The 16095-nt window shown below is 35.8% G+C and overlaps 1 protein-coding gene across 1 annotated transcript in view; it reads left to right on the plus strand.

Annotated features, from left to right (window-relative positions):
• Positions 1 to 2501: 2501 nt before the first annotated feature.
• LOC113235647 overlaps positions 2502 to 16095 on the plus strand; it is a 128160-nt gene continuing 114566 nt past the window's right edge. The window contains exon 1 of the mRNA XM_026471468.1: positions 2502 to 2923. The gene's annotated coding sequence lies outside the window, so the exon portion shown is untranslated. The remainder of the gene's footprint in view (positions 2924 to 16095) is intronic.

The following is a 16095-nucleotide window of genomic DNA, read 5'->3' on the forward strand; positions in this document are numbered from 1 at the left end:
CGCAAGCGACATCTGAAGTAGGTCCGACATTTCTAGATTATAGTCTGATTGATAGTCTCTATAGTTGTATAGTCTTAGTAGCAGTAGAGCTCCTTGTGAAAGAGTTCGTCCAGGGAAGTACTGCCACCTTACCTATTTCTGCCGCCAAACAGTAAAGTCAGCATTATTGTGTTCCAGTTTTGAGGGGTAAGTGTGCTGGTGAAATTACAGGCAGATGAGACTTGTCAACTTATGTCTCAGGGTGGGCAGTGGAAGTACCCCTCAGATCTTTGCGATTTAAAGCTCTGAGTGGCACTGCAACTGTTATGAACAGGCGTGTATCTTATCATTAGGCACACGACTTGTTTGTACCGTCACTTGATATTTTGAAAAAAGTCTCGGATTCGGAATGAATACGATTGGGATGCAGTGCGCAAATGCAGTTGCAGATAAGAAATGAAACGGTTTTTCATATCTATATTTTTTTCAAACAAATGTTTAAAAAAAATGAAAAATGAAAAATTTCAAACAAAAAAAAGGTACAGATACCATGGTCTCGGCTGACTGAGATTGTGTAATTATTTGGAATTGGATTATTCCTTAGTAAATTACAAACTAGGTATTTAAATTATTAAATTTTGTATTATGACTATAGTGAAAATTAAGGTTGTTTGTTTTAGACAAATCTGATTGATGACTATACCGGCTCGGTCAGCTTGTTGTGTTAATAAATATATGCGATTTAGATTCGAAAAGTTGTTTCATTTTCTATTTGTTTTGGAATTATTTGATTTCTAAAATACAAGGAACAATAGATTTGCATTTTTAAGTATATGTCGCGGGGTCGGAGGTCGAAGTCAAAACCCAGCAAGTGCGAATTTTCTTAAAATGAGTTATATGACCCGTTGTATTCCTTTCTATGATGGAATTCAATAAGCAGATTTATGAGTGTCATTTTTTTATAATACTAAGCGACGGGCCGAACAAGACTTGCGCCTGATGGTAAGAGACACGTATATCCATAACAGTTGCAGTGTCACTCAGAGCTTTTAATAGCAAATATCTTAGAGGCACCGCCACTGTGCCCGTCACCCTGAGACATAAGTTGACAATTCCCATGTGCCCGTAATTTCACCAGCACCCTTACTCGAAACTCAGTAATAATAATGCTCACATTACTGCTTGGCGGCTAAAATAGGTAAGGTGGCAGTACCTACTTCACTGAACGAACTCTTTCGAAACGACTTCTTACAAGCCCTTTATACTATATCATTGAAAAGTGCATGAAAAGTATTATTAACACTATGAACGTAGATAACCAATTTCCTGCAAATTCACACACTAGTGTTTCGGACTAGTCGACATAATGAATAATAATAATGTACCAGACAACCACATCCAACTACCACATAAAATACAACTACCGGAGCAAAGTAAATCCCGGGATTCTACCCTGGACACCCAGACCAAAACCAAAACGTTTATTTTCCAAATTTGTCCTACCTGGAATCGAACCCCGGATCTCCCCATCCATAGTGCAAATAATTGGGAATACTACGTGGTCAAAATGTAGTACATTTTTAAATCATATTTTTGGCAAATAAATCTCATCATGCGGAGTTATATAGCAAAAAAATTTAATTGGAAAAATAAATGATTTTAACAAAATATTTTAACAGATTTGCTGTTAAAAAATTTCTGATTCTGAATTAACTGAAAAATGGAGTTCTAAATAAGCTTTCATCAGTTGATATTCTCACATATTTTACTTGATGTTCACGTTCTACAGGTTTCACCGCAGTCCCATAAGTCTCATCTAAGCAGATCTAAGTAGCATGCATAGTCCTCCATTTTGGTCCTCATCCTAAGTGCATGAACCTTCTCCTACATGCAAGTTTCAGCATGATGTCTTTCTTCACCATTATCGAAACGTAATTTTATGAAACACTCACAAATGTACAGCTAAGATATTAAAGTTAAAATTAAGCATTTTAGACTTGAACCAATAATCTCTCAATTAAAAAACAACCGTGACCGCACCGGGCTACCTATTTTAATTACATATGTTTTTCAACGTAGCTCACAAAACAACAGATAAAGCACAATTTAAACCTGACAGTGAATAGTATTACATGCTTACACGTAGGTATTACTACATGATAAGCTTGTAACGGACATTTAATACGAAATTCATTACAAATGTACAGTTTCACACTTGTATACTGTTTAGGGATAAACCAAATCCCTTAAATTCAAATCATCGTGAGGGATTACAAGTTTAAATCGCTTCTATGTGTATGGGCAGAGAGAAGTTGTGCGTAGGTTAGGGTGTGTGAGTAAATCACCATTAGTGTGTACATCATTTACAGCCCCAAAAATGTTACCCTCTCTCTTGCACCTACAAGGTTCGTGTAATAAATGCGAGTGTGTGGGTGAGACGGGGTGTGCGGATAGGTACAAGAGCTCGTCGTTGCTGTGTAGGTGAGCTCCGGGACTTTCGTAGCCCCCGCCAGTGGCGAGCCGGCCGTAGCATCGCTACAACGTGGCTACGTCGCGTAGATTCTTGTGTAACCTCCGAACAATACCACAGACGACCGTTCGCACCGTTTTGTTATTTTTTGTTAGAATGTGAATAAAGGCCCTTTGTGAGTGGAAACTTGAAAACCAAAAGTATGCTCGGACGGCATTGTATCCAAAACTACAGTTAATGGTTTTTGAACATTAATTTGGAGCATGATGTTACAGATTGGACGGTTTAGTGTTGCGGTAGACTGAATGGCGTGTAAAGGATCCGCAACTAGATGTTGTGTATTATAAATAAGGCCCAAATCGTGTTTGTAACCCATGTGACGGTAGTGTTAGTGGAACGTAATTAATATCAGACAATTAAATAGTGGGTGGAACATGGAATTTCGGTTTCCGTCAACTGATTTTCAGCTCTAAGGTAAATAATAATTTCTATTTCAATTTAGTTTCTATTTACGTACTTAATTACATGGTATAGTTAAAGCAAATATATTTAGATAGAGCTTGAGTGTGAAGAGAGACAAGTAATTTCATGAATGAATGTTTTAACACTACCACTTTTCCAATGCAAAATTTATTGTATATGTACAATTTACACAAACAGAATGCAGCGAATTTATATAAAACATATTATTTCCTCAATACCTCAAATCTCCAACACTGTAAATTTTGCACGACGAGGTCTTGGATTTTATTTCCTGCTGGACCAATTTACGCAACAAACTTTCTCTAATTGGTTCTAATCTCAATTTTGTCAACACTGTTAATGTAGTGTTTCCGTACACTATTTAGTTAGACTGTAGGATAAAGATAAATAAATATTTACTAAATTGATTTCATTTATTCGTTAATAAATGTTTTTGAAATTAAAATTTTCTAACAGTATACATTGGTCGATAAAAAAACTCAAAGGCGTAGATTTAGAAGAACCAAGGCTCCTTGTGAAAGAGTTCGTTAGAGGGAAGTATTGTCACCTTAAGTATTTCTGCCGACAAGCAGTAATGTGAGCATTACTGCATTTGGTTTAGTAGGATATGGGTGCTGATGAAATTACAGGCACGTGGGCCTTAACAACTTACGTCTCAAGGTGACGGGCGCAATGGTAGTGCCGCTCAAATCGTTGCGATTTAAAAGCTCTGAGTGGTATTGAATTTGTTATGGACGGGCTTTTTTTGCTTACCACCAGGCGCACGACTTGTTCGCCCCGTCACTTGGTATAATAAAAAAAATGCCAAAGAATTTGTATTTACTGTTGTTAAAAGTCATACCGTGGAGAACTAAACTTACTCAACTATGTACAAGGATTGTATCTGTCCACAGGAAATCGATTTTGGTGTGCAATAATTGACGAGACTTTGGATCCTTCGCAATTTAAAATAAAAACATTGATTCGTTTTTAAAAGCAGTTCTAAATGCAATTGACCAATTGCAGGGCTTTAATATCACGTGGAATGTAGTAGTAATTTCAAACTGATCAATCACATCGCTGTAATCACCATCGATGTGTCAGTAAACCGTGGGTAAAGGTGCTATAGAGTTTTATCTTTTGTGTCTGATTGCTTTTTAAAACCTGGTCGCAGCTTTTTTTGTTTTTATAGAGGAATAATAATAGGGATGTATAATAATAATATGTGCCAGACAAACACATCAACTGCCTGGTCTCTAGGGAACGCCCCGTATTATGAGTACCAGAGCAACAAACGTCACTGTGGGGCGATTCCCAGAACACCCAGACCAGAACCAATTTAGAAAAGTCAATTTCCTAAATTGGTTCTACCGGGAATCTAACCCTGGACCTTTATATCCAGCGCGCACAATGTTAACTGTTGCCTAACCGAGGTCACTGTATAGGAAAGAGCTGTGACGTTTTTCCATGTCGTTCAAACTTTAAAAAAACTACCCTTAAAGTATACGTTCAAAGATTACTTAAAAATGAATAAGTCTTAGAGATCGCCGAATATTATCTGACCGATTCTGACCGATCTGACTGATTTTTACATGGTATAAATAAATAATACAATAAAATGTTGCAATATTCTGAATCAAATAAATATTAACTTATAAATACCCCGTCATAAAATAACCTAAATATTTAATGTCTCACGATGCAGGACTAACGCAGCTCTGTGCAGCTCACTATCTAATTTAACCTCTACTTACAACCAAATTAACGTTCGAATAGATTTTTCCCCTTCCCCAGTAATTTCATAAGTTCTTTTTGTACTACTATTGATGTACCTTGTCTATAAACTAAATAAATAAATAATTATAAAGGCACAGAATTGATTTGAACCGGTCAGACAAAGTATTAAATCCTTTCAATAAGAGCTAAAAAGACGTCGTGAGTTTCACTTTAATAAAGATCGTCGACGCGAAACACGCTCTTTCGATCTTATTACACGGACATAAAGCTTTTTCTGACCGGTTTAATGCAATTCCGAGTTGACATGATGACTCGCTGTAGTGGAAAGACTGTTTGGACTTTTAAATTAAGATATATAGGAAATTTTGTAAAAAACTAACATCCTCGCCGAACTATAATAATAAACAGCAATTTTTGTTCCATGACTTATTATATAACAAAATAAATTTACCAAAAATAAATATGTATGTAACTAATAACGATATAACTCTGCGTACGCGGTGATCTACTTTAGTCACGTGCCGTAGTTTAATTTAAACACGCAATTCACACTTTATTTTACGTAGTACGTTACCAATGGTTACCACTGATACACTATATCAAGGAAAGATTTGCCACCATAACACCTGTATTTAATATCAATATAATTTTACTTTTTTATTTGCAAGTCATTCTCTGCGTCAGCAACAACAGTCCACGTATGGAGTAAGGTGGCCCATACAAAACTTTTAAGTTTTTGTTGTACTATCTGACACTTTTTATGTCTGTATTTGGTAGTTAGTTGTTTAGCAACTCGTCTCCCATTCTGTCTGTCATAAAACAAACATTTATAAAATATTCACAATACAACTTTGATGGTAGATGCTGGCCAGGTGTTTTTGCTACCGCACAGAGCTATAACCGATTAGACCACAGAACGAAAGTAGTGCTTCAAATTATGAATGTGTGAGTTTTGGCGACATCGGTGCTGATAATCGAAGCTTAAGGCACTTCCAATTTTTCTTCTTACGTGGTTTAGACGGATCTATTAAAATATTTGTATTTTGGTACGAAAGTAAAATCTTAAGGATTGTTAAAAGTCATGGAACAAATTTTTTTGTTTACGATGTTAGTTATAAGAGTATAGTCTGCAAGGTTGATAATATTTTATAAAAAACCCTGTATACCCTACAATCGGTGCTAACACTGATTGTTGTCAAGCTACTAATCTACTACTAAGCTCACAGTCCCTTATCATTGGTGTTCAGCTAAGGCCTAATAGATTATTTACTTTATAAAATACCACCACATGGTGGCCTTATTATGCATTAACATAATATAAAAAAGATTATCTTAACATAGATGGAATATAATTTCACTTCACTTCTTAGAATTACTTGACTTGGTACCATGACGGTGATGAATATTGCTCGGGGTAATGGAAAACCTTTGTACAGAATTTGATTGTAACCATATGATTGACGCTACATTCGTGCAAATAGTGCTATTTCAAATATGAAAAGAAATAAACATGTCAACACCACTATCAATTTTTTATTTATACGCTCACGCGATACATGCAGCCGTAGACGCATACCACACCTAGAGGTGCCGGTGATGATTTTATACCGATTTATCGGATATCGAAGTTATAACAGGTAAAAGAACTACTATTAATTGCTATTTCGGTAACTACTCTAGCAAATCATAAAGTTTTTAATGCCTGGGTCTGTCATTTAAAAAAAATAAACAACTTCAAAAATACGTCACGACAATCGTGTGTGTTATTGTTTGGGCTGGTGATTTCGGTGTTTATTTATTGAAAACATACCGTAAGTAGCGTTTTTTAAGTTTACCCTGAATATAAATGTTTATAAACTATACTTTAAGGAGTAATTTCAGGGTATACGTTAGAACCACTCAAACGGAATATTATCGTATTTACCCAAGTACACCAAAAATTTCATTAGTGCTTTTTAAGTGCAGGATTTGCGGTGTATTACTGCTATTTATTTGAGATGTTTTTGTTGTAGTACGGAGGGTATTTATTTATAAAAACTTGTATTTAAAGTGAATGCTTTTCTAATTTGTGAAACCAAATAGCCGCCATTTTGCGGTAGGCCGCCATTGAGCGGCTAAGGACCATGAATTGGTGAATATGACAGATTGAACTGAAAAACCATCGTGAAAATTAAGCAACCTGTTTTTTTTCGGATGAACAAGTCGTGCGCCTGGTGGTGGCAATACGCCTGTCCATAACAGTTCTGAGGGATACTGCCAGTGTGCCCGTCACCCTAAGACATAAGTTGACAAGACCCATCCGCCTGTAATTTCAATAGCACCTTTGAAAACTGGAAAGCAATAATGTTCATTTTACTGCTTGGCGGCAGAAATAGGTAAGGTCACTGGGCGAACTATTTAACAAGGGGCTCTACTACTACATAAACTTGTAATGACTCGAATAATCGAAAATTATAAAAAAAACTTCCTTCACATTAATGCCATATTTATTGCCCCTATCACACAACAATGTGAGATTTGTTATTATGACATTAGATCTTAAGCTACCGGGCTTTGATTCCCGGTAGGGTTAAACTAGTAAACGAACTTTTTAAATTAGTTTTAGTTTGAGTTTTCCGGGTTCTGTCCCTGGCGGTTATTTCGTTGCTCTGGTACTCAAAAGTAAAGTCTATGATTTTGAACATGAATGGCACTTGAAGCTGGAATTGAATACTCGATCATAGGCGGTGATCAATTATAATCTCACACCTTTCTGGGTGCGCGAAATTCTTCACACAGAACATTGGCTATGTAAACCACATGCTAGCTAACGTACGTTGCCAACTTCGGAGTTGAAGGAAAGGCCGTGTCCGATATCGGTCTGTCATGTGATTGAGAATTTCCTTATTTGAGGTCAAGTAGATATAAATAAAATGTGTATTGTAATTTCAATTTTAAAGTCATATCTGAGATGTGTTTTTAACCAACTTCATAAAAAGGACAAAAGGAGGCGGTTCTCAATTCGACTGTATTTGTTGGTACTTTACGCGATTATTCCGAGATTTTGATAATTTTTTTCTTGGACAGAGGGTATCCTAGTAGTGGTTCCATTCGAATTTCAAGAAAATATACCACCTCTAATGGCGACAAATTAGGGCATGAATCCGGTTTATTGAACGTCACCTACTTTCCGTTAACAGATTTCAATAAAACTTGGCAAATAGATAAAAAACACACATAAAGCGGATAAGCAAAGCTTTGAGATCGGTTTTTTGTTTTATAAAAAAAGTTATAGTTAAATAGACATAAATTCGAGACAGTTTCTCTGAGTAGACAGTTCGTGTTATCGGTAGAAGAAATATTACGGATTAAAACAATTTAAGGTGAAAGGTGAATATTAGAATCACCCTTTCTGGTGTCGAAAGTAAAGTGTCAGTGGTTATGTACAAAACCTTAACAATAATTCGTAATCAAATGTTGATTTCACATTCCGGGTATCCAATTTATTTAGTATCAATAAATATAATTTTAATTAAATGTTTTTTTAACGAATTCATTTTTATATAGAAATTTAAACTTTATTCAAAATAATGTCATGATATAAATTTTATGAAATTTTAAGTTTAAAATTACTTTTGAACATTGGTCGAATGTTGCCTTTTATGCATACAAATTAGAGGTAGAGATTTTTTTGTTTTCATCGTTTTATATGTAAGACAAACCTCCAAAGATTTGTCGTCGTAATTTTGGAGTAAAAATAATTTAAAGTAAATGTTTCAAATTTTTTAATTTTATGAGTATTTTTAAACATGCATTTTTGTAGAGAAGTATGTGAAAAGTGACACATGTTAGACATTTTTAAACTCGTACATTTAGAAACTTTTAATTGTCATAGTACTGGACAACATTTTCAAAAAAAATCCTTCTATTTTACTCGATAAAGCTAATCATGAAAATAAAAATTTTACCACGTCATATTTGTATGTTTTTTATATTGCAATACTACGCGACTTTCATTGGGCCGCCAATTTGTATTGTATTAGTTCCTATTCCCTTAATCTCTCAGAAAATAAAATGTATTCAATTAAAAAAAAACATTTGAATATTCTCGATAATATGTAATGTATAGTATGAGTAGAGCTTCTTGTGAAAGAGTTCGTCCAGGAAAGTACTGCCACCTTCCATTCCACTGCACATTACCTTTTTCTGTCGCCAGGCAATAATGTGAGTATTACAGCGTTCCGGTTTTGAAGGACAAGGGTGCTGGTGAAATTACAGGGACATGGGACTTATCAACTAATAACTCAGATCTTTGCGATTTAAAGTTTTGAGTGACAATGTAACTGTACATTATATATACATATATATATATATATATATATGTATATATATATATAATTTGAATGATAAATAATTGACACTTAATTAACAATAGTAATTAAGTGTCAATTATTAACGGAGGACTAATTTCATAAGATTGCACTTGCATTTCACTAGGTTTTCACTTTCATTACAAAACACTAAAGTTACTATTGAGGCAGTAATTTCTGGGTATAACGTCTTGATAAAGGTTCTCTGTCGCACTACAGAACTTCAAAAATATATCAAGTACCTTGTTACATATTGTATACTTATTTCTTTTGTTACTCGAACTATGAGGACATATGTTTGAAGAGTGAGATACAACGATTGACTAGCATTGTTTGACGTGGGCAACCGTAGCTCTATTGTGGGCAAAACGTTATACAATACAGATGTTCTGTCGTATATACATGGCCGAAGGCACTTTGTTCGTGCAGGTTTCATAGGCGAGGAGGTATGCATCAGGGTTTCGACGTGTTAAAACGCACAGATATACGTTGGTTTAGAAGTGACATTCGCTCTATATCTGTTATTATGGATACAGTGGAGCTCCTTGTGACAGAGTTCGTCCAGGGTACAAGTACTGCCATCTTATCTATTTTTGCCATCAAACAGTAATGTAAGCATTACTGTGATACGGTTTGGAAGGGTGTTGGTGAAATTACAAGCCTATGGGACTTGTCAACTTACGTCTTGGTGTGACGGGCGCAGTGGCAATGCTCCTCAGATCTTTCTGATTTAAAACACAGAGTGACACTGCAACTGTTAAGGACAGGCATGCCGCTTACTACCAGACTTTTCATTAAAATAATCATATTAAGGATTACGACTCTCTAAGAAGACGTGTGAAGTTTCGTCGTGATAGAAATATGGTCCTTTTTTGGGCATTAATGGTACTTTTAAGCAACATGGTCGTAGTATGTGACTGAAGTAGTCATCTTCTGGTCCAGCTTGTTCCATCGGCTTATTTTTGCTCCAGCGCTAGATAGTGATAAAGAATATAAAAGGAAAGGTCGTTGTTGGTCAATTTCTCGTTAAATTATATACTTTCGCAATTATGCAGGCTCAAAACGTGATTTTGAGAAACAACCAGTCAGTTTGTTCTTTCTCTAAGACAATAGAACAATAATTAACGGTAGTAAAGCAATTAAATGCCTTGTATTAAAGATAATTAATATACTGTATTATTTGACTAAACATCAAACTAAGCGGCCGCACGGCCTCGGATAATTGCGTTTCAAATATTTTGTTCATATCTGAAAATTTTAAGCAAGTTTTTTTCATGTTTTTTTATAATTTGTAATTTAGTGTTTGTACTTATTAATTAAGGCAATCTAATTTACGTGGTGGACGTCCTAAACCATGAGTCCGAAACGACTTGAAAATAGGTAGCTGGAAAAGACTGCATGAGGAAGGCAGAGAAGTATTTAAGAAATCAAAAGTATTGAACATTTACATCTATGATTTAATTGTCTACCTCAACAGTCAACCTGACATTCAGAGGAACTACCGTTTCAAACGTAACTTTTAATATTGACAAATTATTTTCTTTACGGCATAGAATAATAGATTCTGAATCAAATATTTCAGATTCAGAAATATGAAACTAACTTATTTCTTTCAAATCGTAATTTATGTCAATGGGCTTAAATTACAATTTCACATGCTGACTTTATCACGAATGCGTGTATCATGTCAAATTCTAAACATTTCGAAATTCCGCTCGATTCTCCCGTTTCAATTTCTGAAGTCCATTAAATGATTTTTATAAATGTTACAGTTCTCGTGAAATGACAGATTGGCTTTCAATTCAGACGGTAAGGACTAACTCTAACTGTTATTCCACACTGATACCGTTTAATTGTCTAACATTCATCCTGATCTCTGTTGCGTATATATATCTAGAATATTTTAGTTTTAACTAGAATTTAGACTACATGGTTATTTACGACTATACCATAAGCGCAGAACTGCTTGCTCCTGAAATACATACGTAAATTTGGTTTTTCTGTTAGTAGACTTATTGTTTCTATCATCATCACCATCATCTTAACCCAGTTCATACTCACCGTTGTGTATAGGCCTTCTCTTTTGCACGCCAGGTCAATCGGCGGTATTTCTTTACAAATGTAAGTACAATCGGTACTTATAGACAAGACGTCTATTTATAAATATTTGAGCAAGATTATTACACGTACATAAATCATTAATGATAAATCATTGATTACAGCAGAGGTTCTCTAACTTTTTTGTCTGGTAGACCACGTGCATTCGTGGTTTCAGCTACATGAAGTTGATTACTTCACGCATTTACTGCACACATGCAGTCAATGTGTTAGCAGCCTAAGTTGTATTAGGTAAAAAATTGTAAAAAATCCAATTTTCTTTTGTTAGGAAAACTTATGACATTATCGTTGATACTCCGTATGTACTTTAGCAAAAGAAGATTATTATTTACATTGATTTCTATTCTCAAACTACCAATGTGTGTAATTAATGTTTATGATTAATGGTCTGGATCCATTCAATCAGTTCTCTGTAATTACACTATTCTGTTTGATTTTCGATTAAGTTTGTACACAGTAATCTAAAGCTTATTGAATATTCTCAACAGAATATGTTAATACCTATGTTGATTAAGTAATCTTTGGGTTTGGTGTGTTAAAATCATTTATTTTTAAACTTTGCCAACGTAAACGTTTGCCACGTTGGATTTATTTTTGTTTTGTTATACAAGCTCAACAATTCACACTTTGCTGAATGTGGTTACCCTATTTACTTTTTATAATTATGAAAATAGGGAGGCGCCATTTTGAAGAATTTTTCAGAAGAGCATGTTTCAGGTTTTAACGACTGTTTTAAACTATTTTAGTCCTGTTTTAAAATTCGATTTTGGTTTTAATTAAGTTTAAGTTCTAAAATTGAATTTAAAACAGGACGTAAATATTTTTAAATAGTTATGCAAAACTAAAACCTACCCACCCAAAAAAAGTTTCAAAATAGCGCTTTCGCCCTTTTTACAAAACACCAACGATATAAAAATACGTTTGTGTGTATTTTGTTATGCTATCAAGTAAGAGCGGTGCCACACGATGCGTTGCGTCGACGACTGAGCGGTGATGCTACGTTTTAGTACATGTACATTAGAATTACATGCCACATGGTGCGTTGAAATGTGTGCGCATCATCGGACAAGGGGCCAAGAGTCGAAGCGGGGAGGGATGCCGCTGTGCGTAAGTAAGCAGCGTTACATTACGGCACTGCGCTGCTAGTGTGGACCTCGGTGCGTTGAAATCATAGCGTTGCGACGACGCAACGTACGGCATCTCCCGTGTGGCATCGCTCTGACGGAATGAATAAGTCATGCGCCTGGTGATAGGCAACACGCCTACCCATAACAGTTGCAGTGTCCCTCTGAACTGTAGATTGTTTACTTGCGATCATCCATGCCTCCAGTGACATGTTTTATGACTGACTGTAATTAAAACTAGTTTTTGATGATTTGTATTTGTTATGTTTAATGTTATGTTTGCACATTTTTGTTACATCCTACTAAATTTGTAGAGCTACTTAGGTCTTTTACAAATTCAATGCCTTATATTTCATATACTCAACAATTTTCGTGGAACGTGCAAGTTTTATAGGATACTAAGTGATGAGATGAACAAGTCGTGCGCCTGGTGGTAAGCGACACACCTATTGTAACAGTTGCAGTGTCACTCAGAGTTTTAAATCGTAAAGATCTGGGGGACAATGTCATGGCGCCCGTCACTTGGAGACATTAGCTGAAAAGTCCTATGTGCAAACATAACATCACCATTGTATAAATTCACCAGCACCCTTACCCTTTAAAACCGAAACGCAGTGATGCTCACATTACGTACTTGGTGGTAGAAATAGGTAAGGCGGCAATACTTTCCTGGTCGAACTTTTTCACAAGAAGCGCTACTGCTACTTAACTCTCTGCTACTGTTTGTACGGTTAACACAGCAAATCAAATATTGAATGTGAACTGGCAACCGGCACTATCTCAGTTTTGACAACTTTCCAGGATGAAGAAAAAATCATTTATATAGCATCTGGTTTATTAAATATAAATAAATATGTAGTGTACATACATACATGTGTAATAAAAATATTTAAAAACTACGTATTTTTATTTAATAAGCCAGATGCCTTAGAGTAAGCCAGATGCTTTATAAATGACGCAAACAATATTTTTCTTCATCCTGTAAAGTTGTCAAAATTGAGATAGTACCGATTGCCAGTTCACAGTCGCTGTCATCGCGTTAGCATTTCGACTGTGAACTGGCAACCGCTACTATCTCAATTTTCTAAAGGTTTAACTTTTTAATACCATTTTACCATACCATTTCACACTATTTTATACTCCACAGCGTTGCAAGAAATTCCATCTCAGATACATTTAATTTTGGCGCCAGAATCGACTTCATTCACCGTGTATTAACTTCTAACCAGCTGCCACATAAATGACGCAAACAATTATTTTCTTCATCCTGTAAAAGGAACACAAGCTAGACACATGATTTACAGAATTTTGTTTTTCCGAAAACCTTTCGATTTTTATTGAATAGATTTTGTTTCATTTGTCCGAAAACACGTTACGGTTTTTTTCATTACACCATTTAATGTTTCACTATTGTGAAATATTGATAAGTTGTTCTTTTCCCGATTTTTATTTCCCCAACAAACTGTTTGACCAATGTATCTAATTGAATATTTTTATTTTGTAAAAAAACGATATCCATGTGATACATTTTTGTTATATTATTCTTATTACACAGTGTCGCACAATACAACTCGTCAAATTAAAGCACCTCGCATCTTTAGAAAATATGGTATACGAGATGCAACTTAATTTGATCGAGTTGCAGTCGCTCACTTCGCTCGTTCGGATCGTACTGCTTTTTCATATACTAACCTAACCTAAACCTACAGGAGGATGTCGTACCGTCTAGGTAATGCAAACGAATTCGGCTCTGGCACTCGCCGGCCGCTGCCGCGACACGCTTGATTCGCTCACTCGGCTCGTGCGGCTGTTTCATATACTAACCTAACCTAAACCCACAGGAGGGGGTCAACCTAGCTAGGAAATGCAAACAAATTCGGTCCTGGTAATCTTCTCGATTCAATTATAAGTTATTTATTGAATACTCAAAACCATAGTTTTTAAATTACATTTCAGATGACAGCAAAAACATATCACAATGGTATGATGAAAATTACGTAAGTGGACTTTACTGTGTACCAGGAAAGTACAGTCTAGAATTTTGGACCTATACGGCAAAATTACATGGCATTTAATAATTTTGTCGAAACAAATTTTCAGCAATCCAAATTATATGAAAACAGACAGTATAACAAACATGATTAGACCAAACAAAGTCAAATTACACTTTATACACATTTGCAATCACGGCATTGTCATAAGCAAGCGCGTGTTTCATTTTGTAATCAAGTTTACGAAACAAATACCATTTTAAAATCAACAAGGATCTTTATTTGTCAACATCATTAACATATTTGTCTACATCATATATAGTTTGCGTAGCAAGATCAAGATGCGAAGATTGTAATAATAAATGTTAATATTGAATAGCTTTTTTACAAAGCCTCCTTTGCGAGGAAATGAAATTCGTTACAATGCGAGTAACTACTGTTTGCGAGTACTTAGTCTATATTACTCTAGCGCTGTCGACCGCTCGCAATTTGCCCTCGATACTCTCCAATACAGAATATTTTAACTGCAAAAAAATGTGTGCGATTTTGCTGCATTTTCTTTTTTGTCGAATGGAATAAATGTACTCGTTTGGTATTAAGTCGATACTAGTATTGGTTACAATCGGCATTTCGAGCATTTGGTGACATCTGTGATGTTAAGCGGGATTAAATTACAGCATAGTTTCCCTAGGTGATCCCTACCGCCCCCCATTGAGCGCTGAAGAGACCTAAGGGGGCGGCAGGGGCCGCAGAGGCAATTGGAGGGCATTGACGCTGTCCAGGGGGTGCTACCGCATTTGAACAAAAAAACCTGAATTATCTATATAAACTATACTATTATGAAGGTTCCGACATATATATATATGTGTCGGAACCTTCATGATTTAGAACTGAATCTTCAGACATCGTTTGGGCAGATTTAGGAATCGGGCAATGCGATTACGTTTAAAGTAATACTGTATATTTTAATCACTTTGAAATCGAACAACAACTTGTATTTTCTATTAATTTTGATGATCAAAATTAGCACTAGGCGAAACGGAGGACAGTTCCGTGACGACGACTACTCCGTATGGCGATCATCGAAAGCGTCCGATCGTGCTCGCCAACAACATCACGACTCTGTCGTAGCGCGGGAAACCTAGTGGTGCGGATTACACCGCCAGGTGGCGCACTTGCGTTCCGTTTAGTATCCGTACTTATTACTGTCTCCACGGCCATCCTGCGCAACACACGTCCTCATTTGTCTTGTTTTATTATGTAACAATGGAAACAAAGCATAGGTAGTACATGTTTGGTCCACTCTGACATGAAAATTCGGTCTCTAGTCCTATCAGTAAAATAAAAATTAACACCATGTTTACGCGTTTTGTTTTTATTTGGGAATCAAGAAAAACCATTTTTTTTCGTCTTTCAGATTATAACTAAATGAAGCGCAAAAACCAAACACTAGAGCAACCTAGCACCCTGTTTTCTCTATGTACAAAACGGTAACAAAAAAAGAAAATAACATTACTAGTAATTGGATTACAACAATAGTATCTAATTCGTGGCCTATAGCTCTACAGCTTTCTCTACAACAACAAACCTCTGTTTGTTTCTTTGCACTTTATGGACCTTACGACCCGACCTCCGCTAATGCGGGCAGCACTACGCATTCACTAGCTACTTATAGTAGATACCGACTTCTAACGGACTACGGCTACGAAATAGCTACTGGTACGGTCCGACCAACCGAACTGAGACTACTATCTCAATTCACTTTCTCTAGCTCAAACGGTGTTTGGCTCACTGGCATTTTTTCAATCTGTCGTGAACATATTTGCATGTACGCTTAGAACTCAATGCGCTTAAGGTGTAACGAT

The sequence above is a fragment of the Hyposmocoma kahamanoa genome, unplaced genomic scaffold, assembly GCF_003589595.1.
Source record: "Hyposmocoma kahamanoa isolate Upper Pololo Valley unplaced genomic scaffold, ASM358959v1 88, whole genome shotgun sequence".
Taxonomy (NCBI): Eukaryota; Metazoa; Arthropoda; class Insecta; order Lepidoptera; family Cosmopterigidae; genus Hyposmocoma; species Hyposmocoma kahamanoa.